The 18,930-nt window shown below is 30.4% G+C and overlaps 1 protein-coding gene across 4 annotated transcripts in view; it reads right to left on the bottom strand.

Moving 5' to 3' along the window:
* LOC125065648 (G protein-activated inward rectifier potassium channel 3-like) overlaps nt 1-12,131 on the bottom strand; it is a 37,327-nt gene extending 25,196 nt beyond the window's left edge. For 3 of the 4 annotated variants that reach the window (XM_047673386.1, XM_047673387.1, XM_047673388.1), the window contains exon 1: nt 11,745-12,130. The gene's annotated coding sequence lies outside the window, so the exon portion shown is untranslated. Of the gene's footprint in view, nt 1-11,744 lie in introns of all 4 variants that reach the window. The other variant, XM_047673389.1, reaches the window with a different exon arrangement.
* Between the last annotated feature and the right edge of the window lie 6,799 nt (nt 12,132-18,930).

The raw sequence follows: 18,930 nt of genomic DNA, 5'->3' as shown, positions 1-18,930 counted from the left end.
TAAAACTATATTGCACTGAATATTATAAATAATATATTTATGTTTAATTGTATTATTGTAATACCAGTTATGTTCCTATAAACATTATAACACAAAGTCGCTTTTTGTGTCTGTCTGTATCTACGTTTTCTTCTTGTAAGTCACTCAACGGATTTTTCAGCTAATCTTTTAAGGTAACAGCTAATCTCTAATGACGTATGTTTAATCATTATATTTAAACCTTATGGATTGTTTAGTTGTTCATAAACGTATCTAAAATTTGACTTAAAGCTGCTTATGAGTTGCAATTGTGACTGCAGTTTCACTTGCTTAAGCGGGGTGGCAGCTATTCTGTGTATGATTGTTTGATCGATTGGTCTATAAGTAAGCGATTGATAATTACCTATACTAATTGTACTACACATCTATGTACGTAATTCTTTATATGCTCATAGCAATATTCGTATACGGTTCTCTGAATAATATAATCAAAATAGATCTTACGATCATCAACATTCCTGTGTAATTAATCAATTATTTATAACGTTTTCTAATTATTTGCATTAATAAATTGTCATAACAAATCGTCGATCAAGAAATAAATCTCAGAAAACTATTTTACGTATTTATTAAATCCTTCGTTACCAAAGTATTTATTAAAGCACGACCAGTTACTGAGAAATATTCGCATTTATTCAAAATACCTGTATTCCGTGTGTAAATGACATAAGTGCGGGCTTGCAGGCGCCACTACCTCTTGATTAACTGAACCGCATTTGCAGACATTTCGTTACAATATATAACTGGAAAAGTCGAGGCCAACCAGTAGTACAACATAGGACTCCAGTTAGTGAATTCCATAGAACCTATTTACTTAGACTGAATTATCATCAAATAAATCTTAGGATTGAAGCTTAATTAATTGTTACGAAGAAGTATGCATTGAGCTACACGTTACTAGCTAAGTAATGACAATGTTGCCATATTTTCTTTAAATATATTTTTGTAAACAATTGTTCTGTTCGACACGCCCTAACGATTATACATTGAAATGTCTAAGTCACCAACCTTCGCGAAACAAAACGGCACAAACAAAGACACGTTTATTTTATATTTATAGATGGAAGATGGTTACAAAAACTAATACTTAGTGATCGAATCGAATTTATTAGATAGACAATTTTATATCGTAATCATATTATGACAATCTTGCATTGAGATTTAGTCAAAACTGAAATAATACTGTATAAATAGTTTTAATATTTTTGTTACATTAGGTCAGTCTAAATAATTATGTATCATCTGACCTAAATAATTATGCATAAATCATAATTATGTACGATTTCAAAGTCAACAAGCAAGAATGCTCGTATATCTATCCCGATAATGGGGCATTCATAATAATATAGAATATAAGATAACTAACGTAAGATAAATTTTAGCAATCCATAAATAATTACTGGTAATATCTATCTATTTTCCTTACAATAAACGTAAAGCTTATCTTAGAATCAGGTACGACAGTTCTGCAATAATCCAAACGATTACATAGGCGCAGGGTTTAGCCTGAAGTTTCACTCGACTAAGTTACTACTTGTAAACCACTGAGCTATTAAGACATTAATCGTTGTTTACATAAATAACCGTGAGACATGAGGATGTAATTATGGGGCATTATTATTGTATTAACATATCTGTTGAGCGATCAAATCTAGTGTTAGATCAAAAGCATATTGTGCAATACATAAGACGACACGTGAAACCCGTTGTTTTTGAATTTTTAACGTTGGTTCTTCGAACTGTTGAATATGTATTGAATATAATGTATAAATCTCAACTAGTCGGCCACGCTTCTCAAATGATATCATTATCAATTCTCCTGCTATTGAAATGCCTGGCAATTGGAAAATAGTCGTGACTGACTCTGATTACCTGGTAACTGGGATGTGGTGTGGTATGCTACATGCGTTGAAAATTCGGCCTGTCTTTTTTATGTCATAGGTAACGGAATGGCAAATGGACCACCTGAAGGTGAACACTGCCTATAGCAGTTGATATTGTAAGAAACACTAATCCTTCCTGATATCAAGGTCGCTGCAGAAAATTCTGAAGGGATCGACGCAAATATCTGTCCCATATTTAAAAATATAACTTTGTTGGATTTGCAGTTGAAACAATTGAAGCTTGGAGTAATAGCGTAAAAAGCATTATTAAGCATATAATATTCCTCATCTTAATGCCTCTATTGCTGACAGGAGGGTTGGTACATTGTTTGGGTTAATGCTGCAGGCATTCTTGCGACCATTCAATCGCAATTTTAAATTTTAATTTGTATGATATAAGTTAAGTTAACCAGTTTGTCAGAATAATATCAATGTCGAAAATGCCTTGGCTAAAATCGGACTGAAGTTCAAGTTCAGAACTTTATGCGAATGGTTATTATTTCATTTTCAAGCTAAATCAACTCATACAACTATAATTAAAATCTAGGCCAAATTTCTTAAACGCGTTTGCTCCATACAAATACTTAATGAATAATTATATTATTAAAGTATAAATTGATAAGATAGTCTCGCGGGGAGGAGCTAATTGTTACAGTATGAAAATAGACCATGTTACATCACGCCATCACGTGGAGTTAGACGAGCGAACGTGGTTAAAATCTAGCATTGTTTTAAAATTACAAATAAAGTATTGCCGACAAAATGTTTCTCGTAATATTTAATATTACTGCAATTTTTCATGCCCTATTGTTACGTACTTATTTATTTCTGCGGTAAAAATAATACGCTTTACAGTAAAGAATGTTAATATTTTATATTGTTTACCGTGAAATTTAAGCGATAAATATGTTGTTTTTTTTTTGCAGCGAACGTGAGGTACTTTTCCATTATAAATGGCAAAAAGTTATATCTCTAATGACATTGCCACAGAAGTATAAAATAAGACATAACGGATCTGAACGCGTGCTATTTACATTCGATTCAAAGAGGATCGCTGCGGTTTTTTACTTGCAAATAAATGTTTTATAGCAATCGTTTGACATCATTCGAGTTCAGATTTAATGTTACACTATCTTAAAATAAATTTGGTCCGCTTTACAATACAAGTGCTTCCCGTTAAACCACACTATTCATCTTCTATGTTCATCGTGTATATTCGGATGTTTTACAGTTTTAGAACGGCGAAATAAATTGATTGTGTTATCGACGCTGACGGTATTTTAGCACGAAACACAAGAAAACATATATATGACAATTTATAACCCGATATATATTTATTATTTGATATTCTTAACCTAAATTTGGATTTCCGTGTTCATGAGAAATTGTTTCGCAGCAAGGGAACCAGAGCGTTGGCCTGAAGCGTTCGTTCACCGCAATTTCGCGATAAATAATGACAAAGCGGTTCATTCACAAAAACCGGTCTTTTTTTGGTACAATATAGGTTTTACAATCAAAGAAAGAAGATTGAATGACATAACTACTTCAATCGATAGGTATTTTTCAAATACGCAATTCCTATTTTGCTGTACAGAAGTACATATAATATACAATGTTTACAATTTTAAACTAGTATACAATTAAAATTGATTTGTTGATGAATGTTTGTGCGGTAAATTTTAACATGACAGTTTTTCTCGCTGATGTTTTCTGCGCCCGTATGACCTTTGGACCCATACCAAGGTGCAATGCAAGAAGCCCTTGAAAATTATCTGACAATGTTTCAAATAATTAGAGCAGCTTATATTGAAGGTGACTAAAAAAGTATAATGTTTTAACAATTACTATGAATATATTATACTATTGGAATATAAAAAAATATATGTAAAAAATAAACGACACCTGCAGTGATGAAAAACATACTTATTACCTTTATTAATATATTTATTAATATGGTAAAATTATTCAGAGCAACGTAATACGCATTAACGAAAAATTTATTATACAGTATCTCAGCTTACAGTTTATAATTAAATTATACACAAGAAAAACATCAATAGATAGCTGACGTAACTCAAAAATAATCAAAGCTAAGTGAATCACGAATTATTATTATTTATTTAGTAGCGGTAATAGAGTTCTACCGCTTGACGTAAAATACATTCATCCTTTTTCATTCATTTTTTTTTATGATATAGGTAAACGAAAGCATACGGGCCACCTGATTTTAAATGGTCACCACCGCCCATAGTTAATGGCGCTGCAAGAAATATTGACCATTCCCTACATCGCCAATACGGCTTCAACTTTAGGAACTAACATGATCTGTCCCTTGTGCCAGTAATAATACTGGCTCAATCACCCTTTAAACCGGAACACAATCCTACAGAACACTGCTGTTTGGCGGTAGAATATCTGATGAGTGGGTGGTATCTAACCAGCCGGGCTTGCATAAAGCCCTACAACCGAGTAAGAGTAAGTTAGTCCATCATATAATCATTATTTTATTCATTTTCATTCAAATGTTCTTTCAGAAGTATTATTTATTCTTAATCATTAAAGTTTTATGAATTAAATTAAATTAAAGTTCTTATATATATACAAATATGAACCAAAGTAGTTATTGTATAAATCTTTACCGCGTGGAAAAAATGCTAGCAGCATTTCCCCGTATTTCTTTCATATGTATTTATTAATATAGAGTTTCATAGAAAAAAAAACGCTATGGATAGAATTAATTGAACCCATCGTAACATTGTTTAAAAAGTAGTTTGGAACCAACGGTAAGAAAAACAATAATTTATTGTAATATTTATAATATATGTTAATACAAAGTATAATACGCTTATATTTGACCTAAAAGATTTCTCTCGTGATTATATTATTGTTAATATCTATATTTTTAATACGAAATTGCAATGCTGTTTTTCTTACATCTGTTTTGTTACGTTGTGTTTTATTTTGCGCGACTTTGTATTTTTTTGGTTAAAATCCACTTAGGTATTAGAATTGTAGAGAACCGCTGATTCTATACTGGAATTGCTAATTCGTTATTGTGCAGTTAGGGTAGTATTAGTCATCAAAGAACCCACTTTGCATAATTTCTTGTAACATACTGAATACTAACAGTAAAAACTTAACAAACAAGTTATAGTTACTATATTTAATATAAGAATCAAGGTGCAGTTCCTCAAGGGTTGCAGTAAATTTATTCAAAAATAAATTTATATTATTAAAAGATAATCAAAAAAAATTTTAGAGATACCTTTCTATCATTAAATGTTTTTCGTTTATTAAACTACTGAATTTATAATTTTTGCATAAATTCTTAAATACTTTAACAAATTTACTTTTATCTAATTTATATTCTACCAAGAATTTTGATTGGTATTTTAATGCTATTTTATTTAAATATTTATTAAAAAAAAAAACCGTTACACAAAAAATAGTATATAACAATCGGCTTTGGCGTACTTATATATTTTTATTTTATGAAATATTGACCTATCCTTACATCGCCAATTCGCTACCAACCTCGGGAACTACGATGTTATGTCCCTTGTGCCTGAAGTTAGACTTGCTCACTCACAATTCAAATGGAACAAATCAATTCTAAGTATTGCTGTTTGGCGGTAAAATATTTGATAAGTACGTACCAAACGACTTGTATAAGCCCTAGCACCCAGTAATTGTATAAATGAAAAGGCGACGTGTGATGCTTTCGAAATAAAGAGTGTTAAATTCGCTTAAGCAATGTGAATGTAAGATTCGGAGAAAGTTTATCCTTTCCGTGTTATATAAACAGTTAAGCTGCGAAATATTTGCTAATAAGATAGCGCACTTATTTAAAAAAAACATATTTTCGAGAATTGAACCCAAATGTGTTTGTACAAAGTAAATGCGGAATCATTTATTCATTATGTCCGAAATAAATCGAGTTTGTGTGACTCATATTGATAAAGAAAAAATTGGGTGTACAGTTTTATTAATATCGAGCACCAAACGAGGTGTTCCGGTCGCAATATATAACTCAGTCCGTTTTCAGTGCGACACGTAATCAAAAAACCTATGAAACTATACACATTTGCAATACCTGAGAAAATGACATTTTTCATGACCAGATACACCTACTTGAAGAGCGTCGTGAAGTCTAACTTAAAATTAAATTTGTAAATGGTCACCACTGCCTATAGACAATGGTACTATAAGAAGGCGCCACCAACGAGTTACACTGGCTCACTCACCATTCAAATCAGAACATAATAATAATAAGTATTGCTGTTTGGCGGTAGAGTACCTTTATATAACGAGACCTTCCCATACGAACTTGCAAGGAATATATGACTTAGAGTTTAAGTTGTGCTTTTATAATAATTTAGTCAGTCGGATTAGAATTTAATATAATTCATATAATATGTCTTATAGTTATAATGGAGATTTAGTCAACAAAAATTGTTAATGTATAATGATTTAATGAAAATTAATATCTTACTACTATGCATACTTTTGATAAAATCATATTTAATAACATTCGTAGTTAGTACAATTATGTATCTATTGTTAGTGTTTTCAATCGTTGACGCATGTTGAGTATAGCACAATGTAATCTGAATACATTACACGATAAACTTTACACTTGGTTACTAGTCGGGTAATGACGCCACGATAAATACCTATGAAATACAATAATACCGTACATTTACAGATATTATTCGCATCCAAGTGCTGATACACATTTTATTAAAAACCTTTTTGCTGTCACTTTAAAATTATAATTATTTAAATTGTTGATACCTGCCAATGAAATGACATTATATTTAAATATCTACATTGCAACTTTGAATGGATTAGGTACGTTCTGGAAAGTAAAATTGACACTTGTTTTCAATAGTAATTACGGCGATATCTACTTTATTTTGACTCTTGTGTCCGTATATATTAGAATAATTGTGTTTAATTACATGTATATATATGATATATCCTCTATAAAAATATAAGGTCGATGTTTTAATAGCGTACTAAATCTAAATATATTAAGAATCTAGAATCGTTTATTTTGTAATCGTTCAACTAATATAAGATTCTATGTATTAACTAATAGTTATCACCGTCCTCATATTTAGTTCAATATTAATGTTAAGAGTCTAATCACGTAAATCAAAATTTTAAGACAACATTGATTAACCAGATACATTTTTATCAACTGAATAAATCTCAGCAAAAGCAACCATTTGTCATACGAAATAAACTTGTTTATCCAATGTCGTCCGTGTCTGAGATCATGTGTTAGAACATCTTACGTACATATGTATAGATATTTTTTGGTTTTTATGGGATGTTATAATGATGCCTTTACCATAGAATTGATGACTCAATTGAATTGAACGTGATGGTGCTTCATCGTACATCTAATTCTTTACTTTAGTTATATACTTTGATCACCCATTGAACACTTGTGAAAACAATATTACATCATCACCTAATGCAATAATATAAATGCAAAGTTGCTATGAGAAACAATGATTCATTTTAAAACAAGTTTTTTTTAATATTTTGCCAATTCAATCATTATGAGGTAAAAATTTAATCATTGCGAAATCGCGTGTATTATAAAAAGCTTAGGTTTTTTCTCGTCTATTTTAAACGGTTACAATTTTAAAGAATGTTGCTTATTTTTGTATTAAACAGTAATATGCTCAATATCGGATCTTGTAATACGGCAAAGTGGTACACTGTTTCTTATATAAATGACAAAAAAAGGTATGAAAGTATTATTTTTTTTAATTTTGAAAATATTAATATATCTGCTTATAAGCAGATGCAGCAGAAGTATCAAATTTGAAACCATGGTGAAATCTTACTCAAATACAAACAAAACTAATCATAAAACAAAGAAAGAGTTCAGTGACACATCCACGTACAGAAAAATCACTAAATATAACAAAAAAGTCCCCGACGCCGCGTCTGCCTGTCTGTCTATCTGAACACAATCAACTCAAAAACGATCAAATGTATTTTCATACGACTTTCTTCCAAGGTGTAGGAATATAATTTATTAAGATTTTGTTTAAATTGGCTGAGGTATGGTAACGATTGTAGGAGATGTGGAAAAAAATCATGATGAATTAACTTTGTGGTAGGTCTTTTTGGAAGCCCGTGTGAATAGGTTCCATCCACTCATCAGGTATTCTGCCGCCGAACAGCAACACTTAGTATTATTTTGCTCCGGTTTGAAGAATGAGTGAGCCAGTGTAACTACAGACACAGAGGACGTAGCTTAATTCCTAAAATTGGTGGCACATTGGCAATGTAGGGAGTGGATAATATTTCTGACAACGCCGATGGATATGTTAGTTACCCCTTAGCATCAGATGGCTCACTTGCCGCCTACCTATTACATAAAGAAAGATATCTGGGATATTGACGCTCGCCGCGTAAACAAATGAAGTTTTACTATACATTATACGTAAATTACATATTAAAACATAGGCTAAGTTAGTTGTGATATATATTTACGGATTTCATTTATTTATTACCTATAGCAGAAAATTATAATTAAGTGTGAAATTACAGTTATTATTGTATGAGTTTGTTAATTAAAATTCATTATTATAAAGCTTTATTCTTATTGGAAAATCCAAAAGTGTATGTATTTCATAACGCTCACATAATATAGAGAGACCTACAAACAGTAAAACGATATAAAAAAAATTGAGAAATAAATTAGTTAAAGTGTTTTCAGGCAGTCCTAAGGCCCCTGCCTTAGGACTGCCTGAAATGATATCTGCCTAATTTCTGAAATGATATAAAAAAACATTTTCCGACAATTTTCAGGCAGTCCCCTGACTGCCTGAAAATTGTCGGAAAATGTTTTTTTTTACTATTTTATTGTTTTTTTAGGTTTCTACTTATATTAAATATTTTTTTGAAATAAATAATCGATCTCCATTAGATTATCTATACAATCATTTGCAAAATCATCTGTATAGTTAGGAATTTAAAAAAAACGTTCGTAAACTCTCGTATTCTCTGTTGTTCATCAAAGCGAATAATGATGACCGAAATGACCGGGAATTATGTTACGAATGCACGTGTAAATTATAGTCGTAAAACTGAAATCGATTAGGTACCCTGTTATTTATTTCTATTAAAATATAATAAACGTAATTCACACTGCAAGATACGTGACAGTTGCGCTTTATAAATCATTTCGTCAATCTATCAATCATTGTGACCACGGCGATTGTTCCTAATTTCAGGAAATAATTTTATATATATTTAAAACTAATATTTGGTTTTGATTTGCCCTCCAGTTGGGCGGCCATTTACTCTACCACGAAACAGACACATTGTATTGCTGTGATACACGTTGATTTGCTGTGTAATTACATTATTTTCAAGACTTATCTTAGTTTCCGTTGTTGTATGGTGAATAATTCTTACACTGGACACTCCCTTCTATATTCCCATTCACCTATGTTTCTCACCTTCTTATATTAAATATTTAACATGTGAAATTGTATTTATGTATGAAATTAACCTTAACATAGCTATAAATCAGTATTTATAAGAAGTCAGATGGGTTACAAATAATATTATTTCAATGTAACGGGATATAATAAACCAATATCAAGGAAATGTTAAATTTAACTTATATCATTATGATGGATCATACATGTTTTTCTTTATGATATAGGTTGTTGGACGAGCGAATGAGCCACCTGCTGGTAAGTGGTCACCACTGCCTATAGACAACAGCGCTGTAAGAAATATTAACCAATCCTACGCAATTAATCTACCCTAATCGGTTCAAATGCGACCATTTATAATAATTATTGTTATTCGAGCCCCGAACAAAACTATTATAAAATAAACTATGATAAAAAGCTTTAATCTCCGAGACTCTATCTTTGTCGAATTTATTGTTTTCGTAAAGCCGATGTTATCCCGTAAATCTTGTAATTTATTCGAAGACAGGATTTTGCCGTGTCAAATTTCTCTACGCTCGGTCGTGGTGAAGTGATGAAGTAAGTGGAAGACTTCTTATTTATGATATTAGTCTGATGGTATTAATAGCCAAACGTGACATTTGTTTATAATTATTGTTACGAACTTAAAGTAATTACAGACGATTTAGTTGATTATTGACAAATCATAGAAAATCAATATTCCTTTAGTGAAGTTTCAATTTGATAGTACTATCCTAAGGAAAATTAATTATAACAATCCAAGTACCACTTCGTAGTAAAAAAATAAATAAAAGTATTAGTAAATAATATTTTTAAGTCGCAGCAAATTTCAATATATATGTAAATACTAAAACTAGTTTACGCTCGCGTGTTATGGTCGCAGGTTTTAGGATATAAAATTAGTGGTTTAATAGCGAAAGTGTAACAGTTATACAGACAGACAGAGTTACTTTCGTATTTATAATATTAGTATAGCTACATCAAAATTCTAAAGCATTTGTATACTAAACGAATTTTTTATGATAGTCGTGACCGCATGCCATTTTTGCGCCATTATAAATAATATGTTATCAAATGTTACTAAATATGAATAAATAATACAATAAGTTCTCCTTATCGTTACGTAAACTGAATTTATATCTGTAATTATGCATAGCTATATTTAACTAATATATTTTTTTTTACTCGAGTATGATTATATGCATTAAACTCGGAACTAATATTTTACGACATAATTTGCCATGGTAAAGAGTTGGAACAGTATTTCAAATTAAATTTTTTTTCTACCACGTTAAATATATGATATATATTTTTGACATGTCCGGGACACTGGTCTTTATAATTAAGGGATATCATTTTGCGATCTTAAATTATGAATTGATAATTTAAAATGAGAATAAAAAAAGCACATCATTTATTCAAAGCCGATGCTGACTCAATAAAGTTTTTATTCGAAAATAGCTTCCAAAAACTAACAAGTTAAATATTATATTACGTACCCAATACATAATTGAAACTGTATGTCTGTTCGTTAGATTTGTTAGACCGGGTTTATTCAGAGACATGAACAATACATCTTAAACCATTCGGTTTCTTTATAGAAAACCGGCAAAGAAGATATTTAATGTTTAAAATTAAATAGCTCGATGAAACTTTACACTAAGGGCATGTTACGAATTTTGCTTTTAAATCGTAAAAGAGATATTAATAAATAAAATAATATATATATTGACCATACGTTTATATATTTATTTAAATTTGTCTTGAAATATAAATAGTTAATGACTCGTTTCTAAAGTAGGTCCCACACGTGTTTTATGAAATAGGTTATATTAAAATAGATGATATTCTATTCTATAATTTTAACAGGCAAGAACAAATCAAATTGTTGAAGCCTTCGAATTATGTATCATATTATAATGACTTTGTTTTAGGTCAATCGTTGCAAAAACTATATAAAACACAAGGTCACCATACAACAGCTAATTACGATAAAACAATAAAAACAATTACTGATTTAACAACATTTTAGTTACAAGCGTTTCGGTTCCATTAATTAAGACCTTGATTTAGAATATTTCCGTAGGTACAAAAACTATACAAATGTATGTTATCAATTTAATTTTTCAATTATCACGCGCATCTATAATTTGATGTGTGAAATTCAAGATAAGTCATGTGTGAAAATATCATTCACAAATGTCAATGACAGACAAGCCTTTGGCCTGGTTTCGTGCTCTACAAACTTTTTGAAAGCGATATGACACAACGAATTAGTTATTAGTTATTATAAATAAGTCAGACGAATAATATTGTCACCAAAACTAAAATGAGGCTAAATAAATTGACTCACCTTCATATATGGACCTATCATAAAGACCGTTTATTGTAACGTTTCGCGTAATCAAATTACACGAAACTATGCAAGTGAAATAAAAAGTTTAACAACACTGAATAAAAAAGTTTCACAACAATTATCACAGATTCTATTATCGAAATCGACTCTATTAACGGGAGCCTCAAAGTCTGGTAAACTCGCGATTAACAATAAAACAATTAACAATAATATTTAGCTATTTCTTTTTAGGCATATTTGTACTATAATTCGCATACAGAAAAGCGGGAATGGAACGTATAATTTAATTTCGATATTTAAATAAATCGCGGGAAAATAATTCGCGAGCACGCGTCGCGAATGTTGCCCGTGCGTAGTCTGAGCAGTGACTGGCTGAATATTGTTAAATCCTACACTACACAGCCGTTAAAAAATAAATACGACGAGGTGCGATGATCGAAGGCCTGTGGAACGTTTAAAAGGAACTGTTATCTAACTTGCGTTTCCAATAGGCTCTGGCAAAAGAGTGTGACGCATTGCATTTCCAATTTCCAATTGATTAATTCCCTGTGACGGACTGGTTTAATAAAATTAGAACAGCCAATTGTAAAATTATGTGCATAAATTTACTCTAACGCAATTTTCTGAGTAGACGTTTCCAAAATCTTTACATCTAATATAACATGAAATTTAATAATGCAGAAACATTCTCCTCAGGAGGCGTAGGTGCACTTGACCTCTTCCCCTGCACTCCTCGCTAGTGCGTACGGAAGCGCAAGGTCATCCCGGTTGTCGTCCTTTTCAGGGCCGTCTGAAGTAGGATACGTTAGGCGTCTAGGCCTAACGTATGTAGGCTATGGAAAGACCGAGACGACACCATCGTCGTCTCCTATGAGCAGGATCGACACTTTCCCGTTCCCGCTCCGCCTTCTCCTACTGAAAAATCACGGTCACACAGATCAAGGCTACGGCCCTACACTAGCACGAATCTTCAGGATTCTGACGAAAAGCGGCCATCAATAGCACGCCACTCAATTCAGCAGTCAATTAGTTACTTATATCAAGTGACTGCAGATATCATATTTTTATAATATCAATCAATTTAAAGAAAGCATATTAGTCCTAGCTGTTGCTTACCTATTAGAAGAACACCTACTAGGCATTAAACGGCTTTGTAACATAAGATCTTTGGATGAGATATTTCTTTAGTCTTCATTAAAATTAAAGCTCATAATAATACTATAATTAAATTAATTGTTTCTTGAATTTTGAATCGAGTTACCTATTCGGAAGAATGCGTAGAGTCGTTTTATTATTTTTAAATTTATTTAATAGGCGGTTAAACGAGGCTTGTACGACATAAAAATTTACCTGATTCACTTAACAGTAACGAATTTATTCTTAAAGTAATGCATCAAACATTGTAAACACATTTAAATGAAAGTATGAACGTAAGATAAAAACGTGCAATCATTTTATTATTATTTAATTTATATTAAGCAATTACTTATGTGATGGTTTAGTAAATGAATTATTTTAATAGTTAATTTATCTTACAGCGCCAATGTATTTGGGTGATGACCACTTACCATCAGGTGGCTCAGTCCTCCTATATCATAAATAAAAGACAAAGAAGTACATTTTTATGTTTGTATATTTCTATGGTATACCTATGGTGGCGTTCGAAAACTAGTAAATAAAAAAGCGCTTTTGAAAAATATAATAAAGAAAAATAACAACCGTTAACAAGATTATAATAAAAGATTAGAAAATTAAAGGAAATTAATAAATAGACCACGTTTAAAAGACGGCAATACTAAAGTTGTTATGATTATCGGATACTTTTTGTGAATATGCTATAGGTATTATGCTATGTAACAAGGATCTTATAACCAGTGCTAATAAATGATAAAATAATTGATGTTTCATCTTTTCATCGTTTTTTTTTTTAAATAAGCGACGAGGCGCTCATTATTTTACTGATTACATAATAATGTAAGTACTTGAAAGAGATAATTATATTATTATTTAATTGTTAGCGTATATATAACTATTGTTCGCATTACTCATAAACGTATAAAATGGAGGAAAACGAGACATATTTAAATTTATTTAAAGATAGAATGAAATAAGTTTAAATATATAAATGAATAAAGAGTTAAAAGTGTGGTACTGGATACTTAAGCTGAAGCATACCTTAGACAGCCAAGCGCATGTAAACATGTATGTACTAAATCATAGCTTTATCTCGCCACAGCTCTACAAACTGACTATGGTAGGTACAAATAATTATGTATATATCAGATACTCAGTTAGACGTTTAAGTCAATTTCAGTTATCTATAACAGCAGAAATACGCATGAGCGTTAAAAGTTATGCGTAAATAAAATTTAAGATTATAACTAGTCCTAAATAATAACACAGCAAATGCAATCATTATGAATTTATATTTTATAACGTTACCGACTATCATACAAATTAAGTAATTCGTGTTACTGCACGACGACAGCCCGCATTTTATTCGCGTGGTATTAAAATAGACAATTAACTGTTTTCTTTTTAATATTATCGACTATATTTTACATAAAAATATGTAAAGATAGCAGGATAAATTAGTATATTATGTATGGAAAGAATCTTATGTCTTTGAAAAGTTCACGCCAAAAGACTATTTATGGTTAAAGTCTATACCAGAGTCCTTTATAGTAATTAATACTTATACAACGTATAAACAGTCAAACAAAAAATAATAATAATCTTCAATGCATTATATTTTATCCAATTTTTTGTGAAAAGTCCCGATAGAAGGTAAAATAAAAAATATTTTACACTTAACGTTAGTATTAGATACCAGTCGCACCTCACAGTTAATCGTTAAATCAATTATAAATTAAAAATAAATATTCAAAAATAATCTTCCTGTCTTAGAATCGAACCACAACAAAAGGTCGAATGACCGGGACGCGAATCCCAACCAAACGACCATCCTTACTAGTGACTAAACGTTTGAATAATACGTAGATATGAATAAAATTAAACATACTTATAAATATTAAACGTTATTATTATTATTACATATACCCACATATTTATAAAATAGAAATATTTATTTGTCCATTAGTTTTAGTTTTCATATAATACTTTTTATTGAAGATTCAAGCAACTGTATTTCGATTGCAGTTTTGCTTCTCAGCACTAGATGACACTGTGATATTATTAGTTGCCATAATAAAAAATGCACAATAATATATGTCGGCGTTTCGCCAGAATTCTCCCCGGGATTCATTTGGAAAATGCAGAAAAACACCTTTTGCATTAATAAATTTAATGAGATCAATAGTGGATAGTTCTACAATTGTCCTATTAATGCCCGCCTGAACATACTTTTCTACTAACTAAACTATGACATCCTTTTTTTATATCAACAACAATACCATATTTATTTTGTTACAAACATAATAACTATTAATGGCTTATATTAATAAAAAAATAATATAAAATTATTTTTGATCTTAATTAAAAATCGAAATATATTGTAATTAGCTTAATTATTTATCACTATCTATATTAAAAATATACCGGACTAATCAAATTTACACATTTCTTGATAAAAAGAAATCATATTTATATTTCAAAATTATTAAAACAAATTTTATCGCAAAAATAGATCGTATTTATATTTCTAAATTATTTAAACAGTATTAGTTAATAATTGCCATAACCAAAACTTCTATTAAATCTTAATTTATTTAATTCCTTACTTATTATAATAAATCTGTCCGGAAATCATAGGCTCAACACCATAGGTACAAAACAAATGTTAATGATTTGCTTCATACATTCTACATTCCAAAATAAGAAATAAAACTTAGAATTATCTAAGATTGATTCTAAAATATAAATTACAATTTATTATTTTACTTTTTACTTACTTTATTGCTAAGAGTAGATAATAATATTTCCTGTATTATTAAGTCCCAAACTACCTGGTAGATGTCACTTTACAGATTAAAAGTTTTATTCGATTTGTTACATATATTGACAACAGATGGCAGCACGGCGAAAGCCCATGGATATAGTTTTGATTTGTTACATACATTGAAACTAGGTGGCAGCACGGCCGAGCGCCCATATATACTACACTAGTGCTTCCTACATTATTAGCCAGATGTCAGTAGAAACGATTATTAACGTTCTATTTCTGATACAGAAGTATAGATGGCGTTAGTCGTATGAAACTTGAAGTTATGTGTTACACAGTTTGTAGATTCATATTTACTGTTTTTGGGAAGTTCACCCACAGCCTTTACTAAAACATCTTGACTTGAATTGGCGCTATTTTGTATCGCCAAGCAGCAACAAATGTACTCCACAGTAAAAAACAGCCAGAAAGTGACCAGGTGACATAGTTACCTTTGAGGATAAACTTGATGTCTTCAGTACCCAGTCCGACCTAGGCTAAACACTGAGAAACAATAGTAGTAAAAGGAAGCATTTTTTTTTTAATTTTTTTTTTTTACAACTTGACTATCATATAGACAACTAGACAATGTACGTAATATTTATAATTTAGAAGCTTAAAATAAAAAAATACGAACAAAATAAGAAACACACACCAAGACCACCAAAACTACAGATTGCATGGCTGCCTATATGCAAAAATATAACAATCTAGTTAAATATATCTTAGATATATAGAATTTGTAAAACTCTTTGTTTTTGTCTTTTATAAATCGATTTAATTAAAATGTTCTTCTAGTTGACTAACTCAACGTTAGCATTAGAAGCCAGTCGCTCCTCACGGTTCATCGTCAAATCGTTAAAATAATTATAAATTAAAAATAAATATTAAAAAGTAATTTTCCTGTCTTAGAATCGAACCACAACAAAAGGTCGAATGACCGGGACGCGAATCCCAACCAAACGACCAACCTTACTGATGACTAAGCTTTTGAATAAAACGTAGATATGAATAAAATTAAACATACCTATAAATATTAAACGTGGCTATATTATACATATACCCACATATTTAGAAAATAGAAATATTTATTTGTCCATTCTTTTTTTAAATTGGTGAAATATTGGTTGAACATTTGTATGGAAGTCCGTCATTTTTTAAATTGGAAACCTAAAACTTTATTTTTAGGATACTGATTAAAAATGAGTACATAAATATTTAAGCGTTTCTGCACATTCTACTCCTAAGGGGGTGAAATAAGGGATGAAAGTATGTATAAAAGTACGTAATTTTTTTAAATAGATACATGAAAAACCATATTTTTGGGATACTGATCAAAAATGACTTATAAGGGTTTTTATGAGAGTCAATCATTTTTTAAGTTAAAAACATGAAACTTTTTTTTGTGCCACTGATTAAAAACGAGTTGATACGTATTTAAGCGTTTCTGGATATTATACGCCTAAGGAGGGAAATGGGGTAAACATTTCGTATAGGTATAGGATAGTCTGGAAGACTTTATAATATTATAAACTATTGCATGATCCGTCAAAATTTGAAGACATACAATATGTACTTTTCTTTTAGAGTATTAACAAAGAGAGGCGAAACTGATTTCATTTTAATTACAGCGATGAAAATTTACTGTAGGTTATTTCATTCTCATAAAAATTAACAAATACTGTAATAATGATCAAAATACCACATCACCGCGTGATATATTCACATACAGGCCAAGTAAAGAGAGGTAACAAAATATGCGCCTTTATATTGAAGCCATTATTTAAATTAACCTCAATTCTTAGAATTACAAAAGGCGAAAGTACTCATAATATGACACCTTCAAGTTTATTGAAAATTAATCCACTATGTAATAGATCATAAACCATCAATAAACTTCCGTTTGTAAGGCTTTTGTTTTATAATCCGAGAAATAAAACATAATTAAAACATCCAGTACATCCTATATTGCGTGTTTATAGCCGTTCGTAAGGAAAGAAATCGCTTCCGAGTTGCAGTAATGCATTTAGGTACTAGGTTACTATAACACATGCTTTGCTAGTTCTGCTCAATAGCGTAGATGCTGTCACAGAAGATAAACTTAGTTGAACTGACATAAATTGAAACGTAAAATTATATTCAAGTTAATTTTAAATATATATATATATATATATATATATATAAACTTCGATATGTTCTGTTCGATAGGTAGTTTAAATCAGTTCATAGTTCATACGGCCTTTGACTGGTCCCATAAAATTCTAACGCATATTTTCCGTGTTCGATTCAGTCAAAACTATATCTAATTTTTAAGGTTTTTTCGTTTAAATTTTATTAACATTAGTCTTGGTTAGGTATTTAGTTGTTGACAATTCAATTACTTAGCTGTTTGGACCCTTATCCCTAATAATAATTTGTCAAATTGAATGTAATAAAGAATTGTTTCTCATCCTTCATTCATAATTTTACCCAAACGTTGTTGCGCAGGACATGTTATGTTATGTGCGCACACAGACGCACTTTCTATTCTTGAACTGTCATAATTTGAAAGAGCTCAGGCAAAGGTCTGACGGCTTTTCTTGCTCTCTGAGACACGGCATTATATTAACTAATTTCGAAAGTTTAAACTACTGCTGATAGACCAGCTGCTGAGAATTTATCGACAGAAAAACATAATAACTTTTATATATCCCGGCTAGGGGTTGGTACACCGTTTGTTTTCAAAAATAAAATGTCAATAACAATATTTCTTGATTTTATTTCTATGATAAAAATTCATAAGGCTTTGTACAACTATACCAAGTATCACTTTTATTTTAAGCGTACACTATTTCTCTTAGTTCGATTTAACTTTACTTGCTGGTAAGCGTTAGCCTGATTTGAGCATTGATCCTGATTTATTCGTTAAGCTGATTTTTACCTACTCTTGGTAGTGGTGATATTAAATATCGTAGCTTGTTCAAAATTCTCGCTACATACAAGCATTATTTATTTATTATTTTTATTAAGTGTTTCATATCTTACATTAAATATTGTTAAATATGCAAAACTACGACATCTAATCGTGATATAAGGAAAAACAATGTAGCTATTTCACTAATCATAAACTATATTGTATTGAACCTGCCGTTCGCGTCTGCGGAAGATCCTTTGCCGTCACGTGCAAGGCGTGATATTCAATTTAAAATTCTACATTACATTTAACACTTATTGTTATGATATAAAGATCATAATCCAATGTTA

Source organism: Vanessa atalanta, chromosome 8 (assembly GCF_905147765.1).
Source record: "Vanessa atalanta chromosome 8, ilVanAtal1.2, whole genome shotgun sequence".
NCBI lineage: Eukaryota > Metazoa > Arthropoda > Insecta > Lepidoptera > Nymphalidae > Vanessa > Vanessa atalanta.
Note: the sequence above shows the minus strand (reverse complement) of the source record. Positions and strands in the feature narration are given on the sequence as shown.